Source organism: Pavona decussata, unplaced genomic scaffold (genome assembly GCF_977016875.1).
Source record: "Pavona decussata unplaced genomic scaffold, jaPavDecu1.1 SCAFFOLD_207, whole genome shotgun sequence".
Taxonomy (NCBI): Eukaryota; Metazoa; Cnidaria; class Anthozoa; order Scleractinia; family Agariciidae; genus Pavona; species Pavona decussata.
The window spans coordinates 1481635-1496823 of NW_028145612.1; the positions used below are offsets into that span (position 1 = coordinate 1481635).

Here is a 15189-nt window from a genome sequence, read left to right on the forward strand (position 1 = left end):
CAAATGGGAAAACGGTACGTTTGGAACTTTTTGTACCCCTCTCAATGATGAAGGATAACTTTTTTTGCCTCCCCCATCTAGAACATGTAAACGTTTTTTAACCCCCCCCCCCCACCCCCCAATGATGCATTTGTTATCAAACCATACTCTCATCCTCCACTTAGTGCTTTACTCGCCTGCCTTTTGCTTGCTCCACTAGTGGTGGAAGAAAAAATCAGCATTTTTGTTGCCTGTCGAGCTCCTCGTTGTTTTTCCAGATCGTGTGACTTGACAGTCGACTTGGAGTGCTGCTTGCTCATCATCAGACGAGGATTGCGACTCATCAGTTTGGCTATCATCATCACACTGCTGGTCTGAGGCATCCTCTGAGTCACTGTCTATGACACTTACTATAACGTCCTCCTCATCCTCTGAGTCACTGTCTTCTTGAACATCTACTAGTGGAACATCAGCGGCAAGATGTGCGACGATTGACCTCTCCTTATCGGCTTAAAATACTCTTTAGTATTGTTGTATCTTCTAGTTTGATTTACTGTGGTACAAGTACATTAAATGTCATGCGGTTCTGGAAGAATTTAAAAAAAACCCACAACTTATGATATCAACCTTCGAACTTTTTTGTCCCCCATCCCCTCTTCCCCAGATCCAGAGTAAAACCTGTCTGACCTCCCCTAAATAGGGGAGTAAACTTCGCTTCCCCTCCTCCCATTTGCCGGCCTCCCTCCCCATAAATAATGAACACTCCCTAAGATATACTTTTCTCGCATAGTCATTAAATGTACAAAAATACTTTTGTATTAGGAGGCACTGTACTCAGTGAAGATCAAATGATGGCTTCTGCCTCTGGCATAACCACAAAATCTAATCACGTCTTTCACGTCATAAGGCAAATATGGTAACACGCTCTTATAGCCCTTCATATTTTCTATTAAAACTAACAGGCGTCATATAGTTCCTATTAAAGTAATCGGCTGAACGTCACATGTTTATTTCTATCAGGTTTGTGTCCGCTTCCAGGGCTAAACGATTTAACGGGCCAGTGTGCGAACCATACGGCCTCGATAATCGCTTATTCCAAGACGGTGGCTATTGCAAAGATATACTTGGAAATCGACCGGTGTACGGAAGCGATCTAAATGAGCTATACGTAAACGAGAAGAAGATGCGCCGCTACCAAATGACCATGTACCTTTTTCACAAAATGGAAAAGTACTTTCTTAAAAAAAATACGACAAAATTTGACTGAAGAGCAGAAGAATATTAGAAAGAAGTCCTTTTGGCTCCGGCAAAGCTGCCTTGAGGAAGTCGACGATATATATTGTCACCACTACTTCAAGCGCTGCTACTTCTCCTCCAGTCCACAGCCAGTCTGCAGGGAAGCATGCGAGGAGTTAACCTTTAAACGGTGTGATCGAGAGTTCAAGATGGTGATTGGTTTTAATCAGGAACGATTGAAATTTCCCGATTGGCCATTTTATTGGGATATCATTAACTGTACAATTCTGCCATTTCGGAATGAATCAAGCAACTGCTACTATCCTGACAAGATACGAGGTCAGTCTGCATGATATTAGAAAGAATGGGTTTGTGGTATAAAGTAAGAGGGAGAATTTAAGGACAAACCGATAGGAATGCACCGGAAGGCCCAAAAGAGAAGACAAATTGAACGCCTCAAGTAAGGGGCTAAATAAGTTATCTAACATAAAGCAGAATTTACTAATCCGTTTGGTCTCGTCTAGAGAATGTGCTTCTCTTGGTCGCGTATAGATTTTGACCATTTTGGTCTAAAATATATTATAGTTTTCAAATAGTATAAAAAGATAAAACTTCGAGGAAGAAGGTATAAAATATAGTATGACAAAAAAAAAATGCACATTGGACTGACAAATATCGAAAAAGAAATTTTTTATCCTATACATTCCAAATCCTTAGGTTGCACACACGCGGCACATGTTTCTACATTTCTTGGTCCCTTTTTACAACAACGGGAAAAAACCTGCCTGAGAAAGGAAACCAGAGAAGCAAATTTGTTTCGTGCCCATTATTTTCTGCTGAAATATTTGGCTATACGTTATCTTTTAACAGCAGTTTCTTACAAGAAGAATTGAATGGCTTGATCATATGCTTCAGAAAACTGTCAACCCATCCTTTTTTAAATAAGAAATTTCTCTCGGTTTTGCAATCGTTGCTGCTCAATATACCCTGCAATAATTTATGTCGAAAGGTCCAAGACCCGGTGGAATACATTTATAAATTGCCTTGATTCACATTGACATACTGACGATATATTTCTTTCCATTGTATTTTTATTATCAGAAAAACTCAACGTCTTGGAGAACGAAGGTGAGATCTATAATTGTACCAGTATATAGGAATGAGTTCATTTCTCAAAAGCTACAAACGATTGTCTAGTAACGAGAAAGCATTTTTTTTTTAAATTCGAGTGCTTAATGTGTGACTACTTTGGTTTTTGTGTTTGTACTTGTGCAGCTTGGAAGCCAGCACCGACCAACTAGAAAACAGGCTTTACCAACTGGGCAAAAACCAAATATAGTCTTAAAGTGGCTTATCCACGTTTTTCTTCGCTTGGCACTGCTTAAAAAGCCGCGCGCAAAGGTAGCTTAAGTTCGTACTATCTCTTGTTACAGACTGTTTCTATGGAGACGGGCGTGGGTACCGTGGCAACATAAGCACCACAGTTTCCAACTACACATGCCATTCGTGGAATGCACAATACCCCCATGAACACAAAGTGCTCAGTGGAGGTCTTTACAAAGAGATCAGAAATAGCAGTAATTTCTGTCGCAATCCAGGGGGATTCGGTTTGTATGGGCCGTGGTGTTTCACCACAAACAAGACCGTGCGATGGGAGTACTGTGATGTGCCTAGTTGTCCCAAACAACGTGAGTAGACTGGATTGCCAGGACACAATAAGCTATAAGACTCGCATATGAGTTTATTGACACCAGGAATGGTGGTTTGCTACCATGATGTTCATTGTCATCATCATGATCATGATCATCGTCATCATTACATCATCACATTACTTCACTAGTAAAATGTTACTGCTTCGTTTAAAACTGATTCTGCAAATTGATGGGTAGGCAAACGTAGATCATGGAAATGAATACCCCGTCAAATTGTAATGTAATCTTCTATTTTAGAGCCATAGGCAACATGCACTGCTGTATACGGTCCCCTTTCTCTTCCCTAAAAGACAGCCAGTAAAGAAAGTTGGAAAATTTTTGGAACAGAGATCGCTCTATAGGGATTAGGTCACTGTGCGAAACATAAATTTCTAAATGTACTTTCGGTTGGTGAAAATTTATGGAATTGACTGATATAAGTAAATAAACCCTTTGTCTGGCAGCTGGTACATCGGAGGACAATGCACAAGGCTGAAAGATTGTCTGAAAAATAAACAGTTGGTGGAGCAGCTTTGAGACCAACTGTACTGCATGTAAAGTAATAAATCAATCATGTAAAGTAATAAATCAATCACGAGAAAGCGTGTTTCATCAGAGATCCAAAACACGAGGCGCAGTCCAGTTTTTTTAACTTTTTGATATAGCTTCTCAAATGATCAAAAATTTTTGGAGAAATGCAACGCTGAATTTGGCAAAATTTTATGGTCATTAGGAACACATATCCAAACCACGGTCACGGTAGTGATTTTCTTTTATTTCTCTTGATGAATTAGTAATGAGTCTGGCAAATACTGAGGACAGTCTTTCAGGCGGAGGCATTATCATCTGATTTACCAGCAAGCCGGAAAGGGATTTATTTATTTATTTATTTATTTATTTATTTATTTATTTATTTTTTCATTACTCTCCTTAATTCCTGAATCGCGCGTACTCTACTGTGAAAAAACAAAACATCCTGTGATGGCACGTGATGGTTTCAGGCAAATAAATGGATGTTGACTAGTTTACTCGAACTGTGATGGATTGCAAAAGTTAAGACCTAAAATTATGACATTCTTTATTTTCTTTTTCTCGTTAAAAGCAATCAAATAACTGTTATCAAATCAAATGACTGTTATTAAATCGAATGCCCGATAACCGACATGTTTTGTCCAATAAGAACACGTGTTAATTAATCGGTGGGTTGGAATATCAAACAAGACGCCTGCCTATAGGCGTGAACGCGGGATGCGAACCCACAGTCAGAAACTGTTAAACGTACAAATAAAAAGAAGGCAAATGTAAACGATCAGTATAGTATTGCAACGGTTCCTGTCCCCAAATCAAAGGTGATAACGTGAGGATTAAAGCGCCCGTAAGAAGTACGAGGTTTTCTTCTTAACAAATGTTTTCCCCGTGTATTTTATTTATAAATATAAACAGCGGCCGGGAACGTCGAAGAGTGTACGAGCATGGAGCACAAACCTTATCGTCAGCACTATTTATATTCTGGCTATGTAATGTGTTTAAGTGTAAGATTACGAAGTGTCGTCAGCCGTTTCATCAAGAAAACAGAAAGAAAAACAGACAAAAACTTTCCTAAATGAAACCTTTTGTAAAAAATTGACAATCAAACCTTTAATTTGTTTTGTGAGGTAGATTTCCAGTAGCGTTAGGGCATCAGTTCGACAACGCCTGCAGCTTCGCGCGCCAGTGATAATCTTAAGCTACGACCTCTAGTTTGCTCTTGGCATCGAGTTATTCCATCCGTCAGTCAAAGAGTAATTTCTTCGCCGTGAACTCCCCAATTTCCACCGTTTGAACTGTCGAGTACTTTTCAGAAGTTATTGTTTCGATTTATCACTTCAAAAAGGTTTGTTTTCTTTCTGGCATATTTTTCTTTCACGGGATATCAAAGTCTTAAATTCACGCGTGTGGTCGCCATTTTGAAAGAAAGCCCTTTCTTTCTAGGCCCCAGATCGTGCCAATGTGACGTCACATAGGTAGAGATGAGTTGGTCCCCTCCCTCGTGATATACGCGCCAATAATGGTTCTGATTGGGCCGTGTTTGTTGAAGATAATCAGAACAATAGAGGAGAAAACTATCTTCTTCTAGGAGAGAAGAGAATTTAATCCAGGTTTAATTAGTGTATTCATTATCATTTGTGACTACAAAGACGGCAAAGATACCCGACCGAAACCTTCACGCGGTCTGCCCCAGGGCATCCCACGTAATAACAGCTTCCAAACATAACCTTTGTATCTTGTAGCACCTTCGCATTCGCCAGCCGATTTCCGAGGTCACAACTTGAGCTCAACAGCCATTAAGATCTTTTGGGGAGATGTTCCGAAGCCGTTCGTAAATGGAATACTTCTTGGATTCCACGTAACTTGTAAGAGGCACAACTCGTCAAACACTCGTTTCGTGGATTTAGCGGCTGGTGATCGTAACTGGGAATTCACCGGACTCCAAAAATTCACAAATTATAGCTGCCGAATGAGGGCTCTCAACAACTTTGGAAACGGCACTTGGAGTGAAGAGCTGGTGATTTCAACTGATGAGGATGGTATGTTAATTAGACGTAGGAAATCACGATAGTTCAGAAAATACGATGGTGTTAAAGATTGCTGAGTGGTTGACTGACTGATTTACCGACCGACGGAGGAACTGAAGAACTTACTTACTGACCTGCACAAAGGCTTGCAAACTAGTTAACTGATCGCTTGTAAGCCCGTGGGAATAATTAGCTTAACGTTTGTCTGTCGGAACAATGGTTCACTGGTGACTTTCAGCCTCTCTGACTCGTGGTCTGGCCACGGGTTGCCTGCGCATATTTATGTTATTCCAACTGACTGCTACGCATTTATAATTGCCGATAAGACGGAACATCGTCACTTTTGTTAACCACTCACGCTTCATTAAAAGCAACCACGTAAAATACGAAAAAATATTAACAGTGGAAGAAATCGTGTAATAATAATAATAATAATAATAATAATAATAATAATAATAATAATAATAATAATAATAATAATAATAATAATAATAATAACAATAATATTTAATGAGGGGTTCCAACTCGCCAAGGCGGTTTTCAGTGGAGCCCTCCTAACCTACCTATAACCTAAAAATATAGTCAAAAACTGTTTCTCTTATAGTGCCCAGCGCTCCACCTGAGAGTCTTAAGGCCTGGAATCTAAGCTCTACTAGTGTCCAAGTGCAGTGGGGATCAATTCCTTTTGGGAAACGTCACGGAAAAATACTGGGATACAATGTCAAAATAACACCACAACAACAAAAACAGGGACGAAAAACCTCGACATATAACTACACAACATCAAGATCATTGAGGATTAAAGGACTTAAGAAATACTCCAAGTATGCTATCAATGTTTGTGCACTGACTCGGCGAGGAAAAGGACCCAGTCAGGTGTTAACTGTACAAACAGATGAAGATGGTAAGAACACACTGCCGTAGCTAGCTAAACGCCTGTCGATCATGCTAACACTGATGTTAAAAAAAACGTTTGTTTGTTTATTATGAGTAAGGGCTGGGTGTGTGGTTCATTAATACTATAATGGTTAGAACGTTTAAAAAACCAGTTACGATGTAAATGATAGGGCCTGGCCTGGTATGGCCTTGCCTGGTCTTTAGAGACTTTAACTTCGGCAACTGATTCTCAGAAAAGGAGGTAGCAGCTGGTTACGTCGTTTGATAAGATGGTCTTCAACAAGAACAAGTGGATTTATCCTTGGTCATAAGTAATCCTCACCACTGACATTTTCTCGATCGCTATACTCCCTCTTCACTCTATTCAACACACAGCTTCTTGAAAAATCCAGCCACAACCCCTTGAAACTGATATCCCTCACATAGCCACTTAAAAAATCTGTACATACAACGTTTTCTCCTTCACGTTTCTTTCAATAAGTTCGAGTCCCCTGACTAAACAAGGAGACGTATAACTAGATTGGAGTAAACTCCTTACTGGGCTTCAAGCCGCTACTTATATAGTTGCACAGTAATGTTCTTTAAATTTCTGAGAAAATCTATTTTTTAGTAACACTGCATTATCGTTTACTATTAAAAGGGACACATACAACCTATCTATTACAACGCAAATTGAACTAAGCTACAAGGCAATTTATTGACTCAATATTCCAAAAGGAGGAACAGGAGTTCATGGTGCATTTGAAAATTAACATACCGGATTTATGTCAAACAAACTGCATGGAGAGTATATTAAGGTTGTACCCCACAAGATCCTTGGCTATGAACGAAACGTAATGACATCTTCTTATACGCAATAGAATAGCTGAATGCCATGGTTAACGTGCAAGTTCACATAAATATGCTAAGCAATAAATTAATGCTACTCGAGTTTTTATTTTCTAGTTCCAGATCACCCACCAACGGACATTGCAGCATTTAGCTTGGGAACAAATGCGGTTCAAATTGAATGGAAACCAGTTCCCCCAGAATATACCAATGGAGAGGTGACTGGATACAAAGTGCATTACGGTGACGTCAATGCCATGCCACGCTCTTACAGGATCGTGCCGTCATCTACAGAAACTCGTTTAAAAATTTCTGACTTAAAACCCAATACCAATTACAGTTTCCAGCTTCTTGCGTTCACGGGAAAAGGAGATGGCCCCAGCAGTGCAAACTACTTCGCTAGAACTGGACCAGGTACTAGTCTCTTTTATATCGAGTATTTTTTGTCCTCTCCACGACTCAATCAGGTGCTTCCGATTTAACAAATTGTGTTCTTTGTTTTTCGATGTTTCATCCAACAACCCCCCCCCCCCCCCCCAACCACCACCACCACCAAAACTATATGCTAACGAGGATGCCAAATAACTTTCCCAAAGTTCTAAGAAATTATTGTCTGGAAGGGTGTTTCCTCTACACAGTGACTCTTCCTAGATGCGATAATACAGTAATTGTTCATTTTTACTCCATTTCCATTATCTGTATAGCAGGCAATCCTCTATGGAAAGAAACTGAAGAGGACAACACACATAAAAAAAATGTTTGTTGGACGTCGACGTTAAGGATTAGAAAGTGATGAAGACAATTTAAAGTCGACTTTTGAATGCGTCACCAACCATTATCAATTGCCTAATTCAGTCCTTCTTGTTGTTTGCGTTGTTGCTATAGAGGGTTGTTTCACAAAAAAATTAAGAACAAGTCTTTCCATTTCATTCACAGACGAAAAGCCACACCGCGAATTCGTGTACCAGACAACCAAACCATCAAACAGTGCAACAGGTGAGAATGAAGAATACGAAGATATCCTAACCTGAAATGTATCGTGGCCGTTGTTTCATAACAATGACGCACTGTTAATTAAAAATAGCCTTTTGCTTTGAAACAACACTTCAAAGGCATCTTAACTTCGAAGGGCTTCGTGAACCTGACCCCAGTCTTGTACGTGAAATCGTCGGAGTCAAATTCAATTTCTTAAAGTCAACACAAAACCGGCTGACTTCTCTCATCTTCCATTGTTACAGGACCAATTACTGCAGCGGCGTTTTCTGGTCTAGTTGCCTTTGTCGCAGCTATCCTGGTGTTTTACTTTGTTAGAAAGAGAAGGAAGTCCCGAATCACCACCGATGGAAACAGTAAGTGCGAAAAGGAATTCTTTAATGTGGAATCATCATCATAAATCCCGACACATAGGGATTTTCTACCTCAGTCTATCGGAAAATATCTCAAGAGAATTCTTTCAGCCCTCCATTGTAAAGTTCTGCTTCTTACGCAGGGTATTTTTATTGTACAAACACCTCATGTAACATCGGAAACTCCATATAGCGGTGGGAATACTGTGGCTTCAATACCTCCTTTATGATGGGGAAGTAATCCACTGCAAGATTTAGCTGAATTTCAGACAAGGGGCCTGTTTTTATGGGAAAAAGTTGCCCTGTTGCACGGGTCACGCTACTTGTCAGGTTAACGTTTACTGAGCCTCTGCTTCAACCGATAACCTCAGTACGCTTCTTTCCTTTGGGTTTCTGTATTTGATTTACTCAAGGCTATAACTGTTAATTTAGATTTATCTGGTTTGATGGCCATTTTAGCAACAATACTATATTTCTTAGCACACACTGTACGAATAGAGCTGGCCCGGTTAGGCGGCTCAAAGTGACTATAGGGAAAAGTTGTCTCGGCTAGCTACAGATTAGCTACCACCCAAGATAAAAAGGTCGTGACGCCTTAGCGCCTTACTCCCCCTTTCCCATGAGCGCAGCAAAGTTGATAGTGCAAAACTTTGGGTTCTCCAAGGGAAAACACGTTTATATTTTTTTCAACTTGGCTTAAGTTTCTCCTAGATCGTCGTCTGTGATTGTATCATGCCAACCGGTTCACCCAGCTAACTGGAAAACGTTTCTCAAATGAACAGTTCGCACCATTTTGTTAGGAAATTTATGAAACGTTAATTAGTTCGCCCAGGATAGCTTGGTTAGACGAGTGAGCCTTCCACCCGAGACAAGTTTACCTCATATAAACAGACCCTGAAGGCTGCTGTTTAGCGAAACTGAAATGAAATTGAGTCTGTCCAACTCGGTTTGCCCAACGTGATGACTTGACTAAACATCGAAAACGAACAGTTTTCAGTAAAAGTTTCATTTATGGCCCTATTTTACGAAGCCCTCCATTTACTATCAATGGCCCCAAACGAAAACTGCTTTCCTTCATCTTTCAGGTTCAAGTTGTCATTACGCCATTTCTCCTCCGGATTGGATTGAACAAGCCATCGCGACCTCTCGTTGCCATGGGTATGAGACAGTGGATGACGAAAATGTTCCCAGGCCAACTGCGCCTCATCAACCTCGTTACCGTAACATCACTTCTAATAAATCACTGGACCTACCACCATACCTGAGGGATATTATTTTGGAGTTTGAACAGTTGTATGAAAACACGAAGTACAAACGGCTGAATCGGTATGAAACAAGCTGCTCACATAACATTAAGAGGCTTTCCCTTAATGCTACAGCCTTTTAATATCACTTTGCTTTTGACGAATCCTTTTTGTCGGTGGTGTTTGGACTGATCCACAATTTTTATGACCCTAGGGCAGGAAGGGGGGGGGGGGGGGGAGGGCGTACTTCAAGTGATGTGAATCACTCAGCTGTGGGATCAAGGGCGTGCTATAAAGTGGGGATCCACTCCTGTCGTGACTATTTTCGGGCAGGTTTTGATGGGAAGGGTATGTTGTGCGCCAAGGTCATTTCATCATCATTCAAAGGTGTCAAATGGGGAATCGCTTTTGTGATAAATTTACGAAGTATACCAGTTATAATGTTAACTCTAGGGCATTTAGTTGTGAACAGCGAATAAAACCTGAAAACATGTCGGTTTTCATTTTTTTTCAGGAGAAGACGATCTCTTGGAGGAGCAGTAGACGTACGAGGTCATCCCGTGTACGATAAGCTACAGAGAGTGATTTCTCCCACTGCTTCTTCCCGAGGCAGCCCCGGCAACCCCGAGGTTCAAACGACGTCGACTGCAGAGTCTTCTAAAGAAAAACTGCAACACCACTCCGTTAGTTTGGGTGAACTACGAGAGTTTGTACGGGCTCTTCAAGGTGGTGAATGCAGCACAGGAATGATGGAAATGCATGCTGCGAAACAGGAAAGGCCTCGCCATCGCCGTCGCTTCTCTGTTGACCTGGGTGAGGTAAGAGAGTTCATTGCTCTCACGGAAATGAGGGTGTCTGCAACAGTTGAGAGCAATTCATTGGCCGAGAAGAAGGCAGGAGTGCAAAAGGGCAATCATAACGAATCAAGTTGCTGAGCAAGGAATATCAAGCGCATGTCATTATTCACCGAAGCTGTTACTCGTAAAAATTATTTTGCGTAAAACAGACACTTATTGCCTCTTCACTTGGTGTAAGTAATCGCCCAGAAATAATGCAAAAAGGAGTCCTCGATAGACCGATTTTTATTCATAATTCTTACATATTGCAATTTCGCCCACATTACGTTTACTGTAGCAAGTGTCTCAAATAGTGAGAATTTTAACTTTGTAGTTCTGTCATAAAGCTAACACTGGCACAAGTATATGAATGGATGGGTTATCGGTGTTTTGTATTTTATTTGTTTACTTTTTATCCATTCATCCATTTATTCATTATTTATTTATTTATTTATTATTATTATTATTTTTATTATTTATTTTAGAACTGTTATTGTATTTATCTATTGCAAATAGCATTTTTATTGTAATATCTATTGTTAATATTAGTTTTCTTGGATTGTAAAGCGCCTTTGATCATTCTAATGTTAAAGGGCGATATATAAGTAAATAAATTATCATTATTATTATTATTATTATTATTATTATTATTATTATTATTATTATTATTATTATTATTATTATTATTAATGTTAGATGGTCTGCACTGTTAATAGCCCCGAAGTGCCAATTTACCCTTTGTGACCTTGATCACAACTTTGGGCAAAATGGTGCTATCAAAGTTCATTTCATCCCAATTTAGGACTCTTTTTCGCCCTTCGAAGCATTTTAGACCTTAAATTAGAACTATTAGGGCCCTTTTAAAGGGAGTCAAATTAGCACTCTAGACCAAATTCTGTCCCCTCTGCAACTTATTTTAGCCCTTTTTTTGGTGCATTTCAGCCCTTGTGATGAGGCTATTTTGGCCTCACTTTAGGAGAGGCCAAAATTCAATTTGCATATAACTAATTTTCATAATAAGAACTTTGCACTTAGCTTCGCTTTCATAATGAGGCTCAAAGCTACTCAGAACTTGCCTATTTACAGTGTGGCTACCACTGCACAATGTGTACATACATTATTATCGCTACAGCTCTGTTAGAGCGGTTTTCGATTGACTATCGTAAAACCAAAACCAAAGTAATTCCTCTAACCAATCACAACAGACGTTAACAACACAACGGACCAATCCGATTTCGAAAAAAATACATGTAACCAGCATCAGGCGCGGGAGAACGCGTGCGATAAAGTCACGATTTGTTTTAGTTTTGCTTCTCATTGGTCGAGAAAATGGTGCGAACTTTGCCAACCAGTCACTCAATTGAAAACCAGTCTAATTGATATAAATATTAATTATCCGCCTCGACAAGCCTTAAGTTCTTGCGGACAACCAAGTATATAATCTTGCTACAACATGAATTCAATAAAAGTTGTTGTTTTATTTAGCATCACATCTAGAAACGTACCCTGCGAAGAGAGATCCCTTTGATCTTCCTAGAAAAATCGAGAGGAGGAAGGGACCTGTGCTAACCGCCTCGACTTTCTTTGATTTATCGCTCATCCACAGAAACGAATGACTCAGTCCAGTTTGAAAGCGGTCACACCGGTTTTACCCCATAACGCATGCACAGTCAAAGACAGCTACTGACTTATTATGCGCCCGAGCTCTATCGTTTACACTCGTCTATCGACAACATGGCTGTTACTTCTCTTATGAAAGCAACGCCGTGAACAGTGCTCTCAAAAAGGTAAACGTCGGTGGAATAGATAGTCAGACAGAGCACCAGTCAAAGTTGTTATTTCATTTTGTGAGTGGTAAAGATACGTTTGTGTCTCTTCCGATCGGACTTGGGAAATTGCTTATCTATCAACCTTGCTCAGTTGTTGTGAAAGAATATGCCTCTCTCGAATTTGAGCAAAATCCCGACCGACCCGATACTTCTTGTGATGCCCCTCCCCCCCCCCCCCCCACCCCCTTGAATTCACTCATCACAGATCAGACACAATCATGTGAAAGGATGGCCTCAAATGCAGACAAAGTGGACTCGGAGAGCATAGTTCAATTACAGTTACGGAGAAGAAATTGTGCTTCGAGGACAAATTGTCGTTTTAACAAGTCGGCGAACAGGCGGGCATCTCAAATCAACATTTCACGGCGCATGACAAAGCGTTTTAACAAAGGTCTTCGTTTTGTAGTTTGACCTCGCCTTTTCTATAAAACGACCCCATCGATTTTGTGTCTCTTGGACTCTGACTGTTTGATGAGCTAACAGTCCTTCCTCCTTATTTTGACTTTAATAAGTAGGTTATTTAGTTGGTCTTCGGTCATCGGTCTTTGTTTTGGTTTGTTTTGGTGTCGCCCTGTAGTGAAACGACTTTCAGGTAGCGAATCGAAACGACCAGGAACCGCTTGACTCTGCCGCGGATCCAATCTTCGTTCAAACTTCTGCCGCTGAAATTCAAAGAGCCCAGGTAGCGAAAAATCAATTCCTGGTCACAAGAACACGGTTCAAACAATGAAGAAATATAATTTTTTGAACCGCAGCAACGCCGCTTTACCAATAAAACCTGTGATTGAAATTTCTGTGGGTGACCGAAGTGGAGGGATTCGGAATTTGCCAATTCTGCGCGTAGACAGCACACACCGAAGGCTTGACCGTAACATATTGAATTGGGACGCCATTTATAGTTGCCATATTTACAGACTGACTTTTCATGGTTCATTTTGTTAAATCCATTGGTTGCTATTCTCGCAAGATACCATAGTTTTGTCATTTTTGTGTGATACTGAATTGATTCCAGGGAGATGCATGCTACGTTGGTCGTTCAGGATGGTTTGACATTCTCCGAATGTACATGTATTTGGATCTGACAGTACGTTGATCCGTCTGTTTAGAAGTACGAAGGCCATCTTAACAGGATTGATTTGCAAGTTTGACAAGGACGTCACTTCATTACAACTAAACAGTCAACGTTTTCGTTAGCAATAAAAGTTTAGTCTCTGCGTTATAGTTTCCGATTCCGGACTCCGGATTCCATGGTTTACTGCTTTCCATTTCCTGATGATTTCGTTCTATTTAATGCAAATGAATCAAAGACCGAAACAAATTTCTAGGTCAGAAACTCGTCAGAAGCATAAACAGGAAGTTTTGCCAAGTTAAACGAAAGTCGGGGCTGCCCCTAACAAAATAGATATCACACCACTTCATTTAGATTACATGGGAAAACTATTAACAATGTTTGACAGGGAATTTATTTGTAATTCAGGAGAACAACTGTTTTCTGGTTACATAAGTAACTCCGCGAAAAATTAAACTTTATTTATTGCTAGCTTACCATTTTCTTCCGGCGCAGAATATGAGTTGCCATAGTGATCCCCTTTTTCGTTTAACTTTCGGTATAAATTCCTCGATTGGTTAAACACAAATAGAAAAAAAATAAATAAGTAAACGGAAAGGAAGGTTCACTTATTTTCATTTGGGTGGTCACATTATTTAATCTGAACTGATTAAGGTTTGACTGGAAAAAAATAAAACCAAATAAACCATGCAGGCGAGAGGTTCGATTTTAGTGCTCGCATTAAGTCCGATTAGGGATCCATTGAAATCTATACCCCATTGAAAAAACTAACACCGACTAACAATTAGGAGACATCTTTTTTTTTCACACGCTGAGCAAGGTAAAAGAAAGAAAACAATCGAAAGTAGAAGAGCAGTGGTTTCGGCTTTCCAAGCAAACGAGCGCCGAAAGGAATGAAAGTTTCTGGAGAGAAGGAGAAAAGATCAGAATAATTATGAACTGCCAATGTGATGTGAAAATATCGCTGCACTGAAACGGTAGAGACTTGGCAGCTACTTGGCAGCCGCAACTTAAGCTTCCTGTTGAAAACCTGCGCATGTGCCAATTCTGCTTCATCCAAGGTGAACTGGTGTCACTGAAACCTATTTATAAGCTTACCCGCTTTCGAACTTAAATGCTGAGGGTTTGTTGAACGTAGCTCATTCCCCCGGGGGGGGGGGGGGGGGAACTCCCAAAGTGTGCTGCGGGTGTGCTGCCCGCTTTCCAAAACCCTTACTCTATTTATGACCAAAATCTTCGATTTTCCCTACCCTATTTATGACCTGACCAAAAATTTGATAACCTATTTATGACCTGATAGTGTCTGGTCAACTTCAGTTCAAAAACCCCTGAGTCCGGAGCGTGACCGGAGCGCATGACAAGCCGTTGCGGCACGTACACATTTGCTGTAAACATCATGATGAAGAAGTAGCTTCTTAAAAATAAAAAGACTTAATAAATAAATAAATAAAAAAACCAATTCAATACTAGAGTGCAAAAATTGATACCCTAGTTATTACCAAAATGGCGGCAAAATGGCTAAAATCGATATCCTGTTTACGACCAAAGCGACTGAAAAACAATACCCTTTGGCGCCGCACATACCAGGAGCCCTATAGCCCATATAAGGGAGTACCCCCCCCCCCCCCCACCCCCATCCCCGGGCTCATTCCTTTCAAGCGAGTTGCATGCTGGGTAAT

The 15189-nt window shown here is 40.3% G+C and overlaps 1 protein-coding gene and 1 pseudogene across 2 annotated transcripts in view; both read left to right on the forward strand.

The window, feature by feature from the left end:
- The window catches only part of LOC146460830 (uncharacterized), a 52344-nt pseudogene that overhangs the window by 2635 nt on the left and 34520 nt on the right, over positions 1 to 15189 (forward strand). Inside the window, exons 3-12 of the transcript XR_014857519.1 lie at positions 1000 to 1554; positions 2317 to 2343; positions 2649 to 2903; positions 5177 to 5473; positions 6066 to 6365; positions 7304 to 7600; positions 8123 to 8182; positions 8425 to 8535; positions 9618 to 9858; positions 10291 to 10990. The product of XR_014857519.1 is annotated as an uncharacterized LOC146460830 (transcript). The remainder of the gene's footprint in view (positions 1 to 999; positions 1555 to 2316; positions 2344 to 2648; positions 2904 to 5176; positions 5474 to 6065; positions 6366 to 7303; positions 7601 to 8122; positions 8183 to 8424; positions 8536 to 9617; positions 9859 to 10290; positions 10991 to 15189) is intronic.
- LOC146460831 (uncharacterized) overlaps positions 15141 to 15189 on the forward strand; it is a 53275-nt gene continuing 53226 nt past the window's right edge. Inside the window, exon 1 of the mRNA XM_085087519.1 lies at positions 15141 to 15184. The gene's annotated coding sequence lies outside the window, so the exon portion shown is untranslated. The remainder of the gene's footprint in view (positions 15185 to 15189) is intronic.